Raw genomic sequence first — 7,699 nt, 5'->3', positions numbered from 1 at the left:
CATAAAGTGAATGTATACTAATGCCAGAAGCCTCGCCAACAAAATAGAGGAATTAGAATTAATGGTGTTGGAGCATAATTATGACATGGTGGGGATATCTGAGACGTGGCTGGATGAGAGGCATGACAGGGCTGTTAACTTGCAGGGCTATAGTCTGTTCAGAAATGACCCAACGGATAAGCGAGGGGGAGGGGTGTGTCTACATGTAAAATCATCCTTAACCCCTTTACCCCAAGGGTGGTTTGCACGTCAATGACCGGGCCAATTTTTACAATTCTGACCACTGTCCCTTTATGAGCTTACAACTCTGGAACGCTTCAACGGATCCTGGTGATTCTGACATTTTCTCGTGACATATTGTACTTCATGACAGTGGTAAAATTTCTTAGATAATACCTGTGTTTATTTGTGAAAAGGAAATTTGGCGAAAATTTTGAAAATTTCGCAATTTTCCAACTTTGAATTTTTATGCAATTAAATCACAGAGATATGTCACACAAAATACTTAATAAGTAACATTTCCCACATGTCTACTTTACATAAGCACAATTTTGGAACCAAATTTTTTGTTAGAGAGTTATAAGGGTTAAAAGTTGGCCAGCAATTTCTCATTTTTACAACACCATTTTTTTCTTAGGGACCACATCTCATTTGAAGTCATTTTGAGGGGTCTATATGATAGAAAATACCCAAGTGTGACACTAGTCTAAAAACTACAACCCTCAAGGTGCTCAAAACCACATTCAAGAAGTTTATTAACCCTTCAGGTATTTCACAGGAATTTTTGGAATGTTTAAATAAAATGAACATTTAACTTTTTTTCACAAAAAATTTACTTCAGCTCCAATTTGTTTTATTTTACCAAGGGTAACAGGAGAAAATGGACCCCAAAAGTTGTTGTACAATTTGTCCTGAGTACGCCGATACCCCATATGTGGGGGTAAACCACTGTTTGGGCGCATGATAGAGCTCGGACATCACAGATCACTGATCTGACAGTTTGCACAGCACTCTGTCAGATCAGTGATCTGACTTAGAGCACTGCAGGCTTACCAAGCGCCTGCTCTGAGCAGGCACTTGGTAAGCCACCTCCCTCCCTGCAGGACCCGGATGCCGTGGCCATCTTGGATCCGGGCCTGCTACAGGGAGGGAGGTAAGGAGACCCTCGCAGCAACGTGATCACATCGTGTTGCTGCGGGGGTCTCAGGGAAGCCCCTTCCCTGTACCGCTGGCACACCGCGATCATGTTTGATCGTGGTGTGCCGGGGGCGGTCCGTGACCGCTCCTGGCACAATGTGCCGGATGTCAGCTGCGATAGGCATCATCGCTATGACGTACTATCCTGTCGAGGGTCAGATATGCCCAGGGCACCTCAACGGCATAGTACGTCTAAGGTCAGAGAGGGGTTAAAACCCATCCTGCGTGATAATATAGGTGAATCTAATGTAAATGTAGAGTCCCTGTGGGTGGAGATGAGGGGAGGGGGAAAAAATAATAAATTACTGATAGGGGTTTGTTATAAGTCTCCAAAAATAATGGAAGCAACGGAGAATATCCTCATAAAGCAAATAGATGAAGCTACGACTCAAGGAGAAGTCATTATTATGGGGAACTTCAACTACCCTGAAATAGATTGGGGAACAGAAACCTGCAGTTCCAGCAAAAGTAATCGGTTTTTGACAACTGTGAGAGACAATTGCCTTTCACAACTGGTTCAGGACCCAACAAGAAGGGGGGCACTGCTAGACCTAATATTAACCAACAGGCCAGACCACATAGCAAATATAAAGGTTGGGGGTCACTTGGAGAATAGTGATCACAAGATAAGTTTTCATGTATCCTTTAACCCCTTCGCGCCACGCGCCGTACTAGTACTGCGCTGCCGGCACTGCATTTGTGCCAGCAGCAGTACTAGTACGGCGCACCGATCACCGCGGTCTCGCGCTGAGCGCCGCGGTGATCGGGTGCGGGTGTCAGCTGTATATAACAGCTGACACCCCGCAGCAATGCCCACGATCGGCGCTATCGCCGATCGCGGGCATTTAACCCCTCTGATGCCGCTGTCAGTAGTGACAGCGGCATAGAGGGGGATCGTGCAGGGACGGGGGCTCCCTGCTCTCTCCCACCGGAGCAACGCAATGAGATCGCGTTGCTCTGGTGACCCGGAAGGAGTCCCCCGGATCCAAGATGGCCGCCGGACTCCTTTCGGGTCATGAAATGACCTGGCTAGCCGGCGCCTGCTGAGAGCAGGTGCTGGAAAGCCAGCTAAACTGCCTGTCAGATCGTTGATCTGACAGTGTGCTATGCAGTGTCAGATCAACGATCTGATCTAATACAGAGATGTCCCACCCTGGGACAATGTTAGAAAGTTAAAAAAAAAAAATGTAAAAAAAAAAAAAAAAAATCCCCAAATAAAAAAAAAAAATAAAATAATTTCCCAATAAATCCATTTATTTATGTAAATAAAAAAAAAAAAACAATAAATGTACAAATATTTGGTATCGCCGCGTCCGTAACGACCCGCTCTATAAAACTAAACAAGGCAAAAAACATTGCTTTATTATCATACAGGCGTACAAAAAGTGGAATAACACGCGATCAAAACGACGGATATAAATAACCATGGTACCGCTGAAAACGTCATCTTGTCCTGCAAAAAAAAAGCCGCCATACAGCATCATCAGAAAAATAAAAGTTATAGCTCTCAGAATAAAGCGATGCAAAAACAATTATTTTTTTATATAAAATAGTTTTTATTGTGTAAAAGCGCCAAAACATAAAAAAAATTACATAAATGAGGTATCGCTGTAATCGTACTGACCTGAAGAATAAAACTGCTTTATTCATTTACCACACGTGGAACGGTATAAACGCCCCCCCTAAAACAAATTCAGGAATTGCTGGTTTTTGTTCATTCCGCCTCCCAAAAATCGGAATAAAAAGCAATCAACAAATGTCATCTGCCCGAAAATGTTACCAATAAAAACGTCAACTCGTCCCACAAAAAGCAAGATCTCACATGACTCTGTGGGCCAAAATATGGATAAATTATAGCTCTCAAAATGTGGTGATGCAAAAACTATTTTTTGCAATAAAAAGCATCTTTTAGTGTGTGACAGCTGCCAATCATAAAAATCCGCCAAAAAAACGCTGTAAAAGTAAATCAAACCCCCCTTCATCACCCCCTTACTTAGGGAAAAATAATAAAATGTAAAAAAATGTATTTATTTCCATTTTCCCATTAGGGTTAGGGTTGGGGTTAGGGTTTCAGTTATAGTTGGGGGTTTCCACTGTTTAGACACATCAGGGGCTCTCCAAACGCGACATGGCGTCCGATCTCAATTCCAGCCAATTCTGCTTTGAAAAAGTAAAACAGTGCTTCTTCCCTTCCGAGTTCTCCTGTGTGCCCAAACAGTGGTTCCCCCCAACATATGGGGTATCAGCGTTCTCAGGACAAGTTGGACAACAACTTTTGGGGTCCAATTTGTCCTGTTACCCTTGGGGAAAATAAAAACATAGGGGATAAAATATCATTTTCGTGGAAAAAAAAATATTTTTTATTTTCACGGCTCTGCGTTATAAACTGTAGTGAAACACCTGTTGGTTCAAAGCTCTCACAACACATCTAGATAAGTTCCTTGGGGGGTCTAGTTTCCAATATGGGGTCACTTGTGGGGGGTTTCTACTGTTTAGGTACATCAGGGGCTCTGCAAATGCAACATGACGCCTGCAGACCAATCCATCTAAGTCTGCATTTCAAATGGCGCTCCTTCCCTTCCGAGCTCTGCCGTGCACCCAAACAGTGGTTCCCCCCAACATATGGGGTATCGGCGTTCTCGGGACAAGTTGGACAACAACTTTTGGGGTCTAATTTGTCCTGTTACCCTTGGAAAAATAAAAACGGGGCTAAAATATCATTTTCGTGGGAAAAAAATATTTTTTATTTTCACGGCTCTGCGTTATAAACTGTAGTGAAACACTTGTTGGTTCAAAGCTCTCACAACACATCTAGATAAGTTCCTTGGGGGGTCTAGTTTCCAATATGGGGTCACTTGTGGGGGGTTTCTACTGTTTAGGTACATCAGGGACTCTGCAAATGCAACATGACACCTGCAGTCCATTCCATCTAAGTCTGCATTTCAAACGGCGCTCCTTCCCTTCCGAGCTCTGCCATGCACTCAAACGGTGGTTCCACCCCACATGTGGGGTATCAGCGTACTCGGGACAAATTGGACAATAACATTTGTGGTCCAATTTCTCCTGTTACCCTTGGGAAAAAAAAATTGCGGGCTAAAACGTCATTTTGTGGAAAGAAAAAATGATTTTTTAGTTTTCACAATGCTACATTCTAAACTTTAGTGAAACAATTGGGGGTTAAAAGTGCTCACCACACATCTAGATAAGTTCCTTAGGGGGTCTTCTTTCCAAAATGGGGTCACTTGTGGGGGGTTTCCACTGTTAAGGCACGTCAGGGGCTCTCCAAATGCGACATGGCGTCCGATCTCAATTCCAGCCAATTTTGCATTGAAAAGTCAAATGGCACTCCTTCCCTTCCGAGCTCTGCCATGCGCTCAAACAGTGGTTTATCCCCATATATGAAGTATCGGCGTACTCAGGACAAATTGCACAACAACTTTTGGGGTCCAATTTATCCTGTTACCCTTGGGAAAATAAAAAATTTGGGGCAAAAAGATCATTTTTTTGTGAAAATTAATATAAATTTTTTTTTACGGCTCTACATAATAAACTTCTGTGAAGCACTTGGAGGTTCAAAGTGCTCACCACACATCTAGATTAGTTCCTTAGGGGGTCTACTTTCCAAAATGGTGTCACTTGTGGGGGTTTCCACTGTTTAGGCACATCAGGGGCTCTCCAATCGTGACATGGGCTCCGATCTCAATTCCAGCAAATCTTGCATTGAAAAGTCAAATGGCGCTCCTTCCCTTCCGAGCTCTGCCATGTGCCCAAACAGTGGTTTACCCCCACATATGGGGTATCGGCGTACTCAGGACAAATTGTACAACGACTTTTGTGGTCCAATTTCTCCTGTTACCCTTGGTAAAATGAAACAAATTGGACCTGAAGTAAAAATTTTGTGAAAAAAAAGTTAAATGTTCAATTTTTTTAAACATTCAAAAAATTCCTGTGAAGCACCTGAAGGGTTAATAAACTTTTTGAATGTGGTTTTGAGTACCTTGAGGGGTGCAGTTTTTAGAATGGTGTCACTTTTGGGCATTTTCTGTCATATAGACCCCTCAAAGTCACTTCAAGTGTGAGGTGGTCCGTAAAAAAATGGTTTTGCAAATTGTGTTGCAAAAATGAGAAATCGCTGGTCAACTTTTAACCCTTATAACGTCCTAACAAAAAAAAATTATGTTTCCAAAATTGTGCTGATGTAAAGCAGACATGTGGGAAATGTTGTTTATTAACTATATTATGTGATATAACTCTCTAAGGGCATAAAAACTAAGAGTTTGAAAATTGCTAAATTTTCATAATTTCCGACAAATTTTTGTTTTTTTCACAAATAAATGCAAGTCATATCGAAGAAGTTTTACCACTATCATGAAGTACAATATGTCACGAGAAAAGAGTGTCACAATCACCAGGATCCGTTGAAGCGTTTCAGAGTTATGACCTCCTAAAGTGACAGTGGTCAGAATTGTAAAAATTGGCCCTGTCACTTAGGTGAAAACAGGCTTTGGGGTGAAGGGGTTAATAAGATGTGTAGTAGAGGTGTGACAAGGACACTAAACTTCAGGAGGGCAAATTTCCAATGAATGTGAGATAATCTTGGTGCAATTAACTGGGACAATATCCTGAGGCATAAAAATACACAAAGAAAAATGGGAGACGTTTATTAGCATCCTGGATAGGACCTGTGCACAGTATATACCGTATGGGAATAAACATACTAGAAATAGGAGGAAACCAATATGGTTAAATAGAGCTGTAAGGGGCGCAATAAGTGACAAAAAAAGCATATAGAGAATTAACCCGTTCCCAACATGCGCCGTACTAGTACTGCTCTGCGGGAGCTGAGTTCCCGCTAACTGCAGTACTAGTACGTCGGCGCCGGGTCACAGTGAGCATAGCAGCGATCGCGTGAGGGTGTCAGCTGTATGTGATAGCTGACACCCCGCAGCAATGCCCACGATCGGCGCTAACGCCAATCGTGGGCATTTAACCCCTCTGATGCTGCTGTCAGTAGTGACAGCGACATAGAAGGGGCATCGCGCAGGGACGGGGCTCCCTGCGCTTTCCCATCGAAACAATGCGATGCGATCACGTTGTTCCGGTGTTCTGGAAGGAGTCCCTGGATTCAAAATGGCCATGGGGCTCCTTCCTGGTCCTTCACTGCTCAGAGCAGGCGCCGGAAAGCCTCCTGCACTGCCTGTCAGATCGCTGATCTGACACAGTGCTATGCAAAGTGTCAGATCAGCGATCTGATGAAATATAGTGATGTCCCACCCTGGGACAATGTTATAAAGCAAAAAAAAAAAAATCCCCATATAAAGAAAAAAATAAATATTTTCCCCAAAATCCATTTATTTACGTAAATAAAAAAAAAAGGAATAAAAGTACACATTTGGTATCGCCGTGTCTGTAATGACCCGCTCTATAAAACTATCCCACTAGTTAACCCCTTCAGTGAACACCACAAAAAATAAAAGACGAGGCAAAAAACAATGCTTTATCATCATACTGCCGAACAAAAAGTGCAATAAAATGTGATCAAAAAGATGGATATAAATAACCATGGAACCGCTGAAAACGTCATCTTGTCCCGCAAAAAAAAAGCCGCCATACAGCATCATCAGCAGAAAAATAAAAAAGTTATAGCTCTCAGAATAAAGCGATGCAAAAACAGTAATTTTTTTATATAAAAGTTTTTTGTGTAAAAGCACCAAAACATTAAAAAAGATATAAATGGGGTATCGCTGTAATCATACTAACCCAAAGAATAAAACTGCTTTATCAATTTTACCACACGTGGAACGGTATAAACGCCCCCCTCCCTCCCCTAAAAGAAATTCAGGAATTGTTGGTTTTTGTTCATTCTGCCTCCCAAAAATCAGAATAAAAAGCGATAAAAAAATATCATGTGCTTGAAAATTGTACCAATAAAAACGTCAACTCGTCCCGCAAAAAACAAGACCTCACATGACTCTGTGGGCCAAAATATGGATAAATTATAGCTCTCAAAATGTGGTGATGCAAAAACTATTTTTTGCAATAAAAAGCATCTTTTAGTGTGTGACAGCTGCCAATCATAAAAATCGGCCAAAAAAAACGCTATAAAAGTAAATCAAACCCCCCTTCATTACCCCCTTAGTTAGGGAAAAATAATAAAATTTAAAAAAATGTATTTATTTCCATTTTCCCGTTAGGCTTGGGGCTAAGGTTAGAGTTGGGGCTAAAGTTAGGGTTTGGATTACATTCAAGGTTGGGGTTAGGGGTGTGTTAGGGTTATGGTTGGGATTAGGGTTTCAAGAATTGGGGGGATTCCACTGTTTAGGCACATCAGGGGCTCTCCAAATGCGACATGGCGTCCGATCTCAATTCCAGCCAATTCTGCGTTGAAAAAGTAAAACAGTGCTCCTTCCCTTCCCACCTCTCCTGTGCGCCCAAACAGGTTTACCCCCACATATGGGGTATCAACGTACTCAGGACAAATTTCTCCTGTTACCCTTGAAAA

The sequence above is a fragment of the Ranitomeya imitator genome, chromosome 2 (genome assembly GCF_032444005.1).
Source record: "Ranitomeya imitator isolate aRanImi1 chromosome 2, aRanImi1.pri, whole genome shotgun sequence".
Classification (NCBI taxonomy): domain Eukaryota; kingdom Metazoa; phylum Chordata; class Amphibia; order Anura; family Dendrobatidae; genus Ranitomeya; species Ranitomeya imitator.
The sequence above is the reverse complement of the archived record's forward strand: the minus strand, read 5'-3'. Positions refer to the sequence as shown.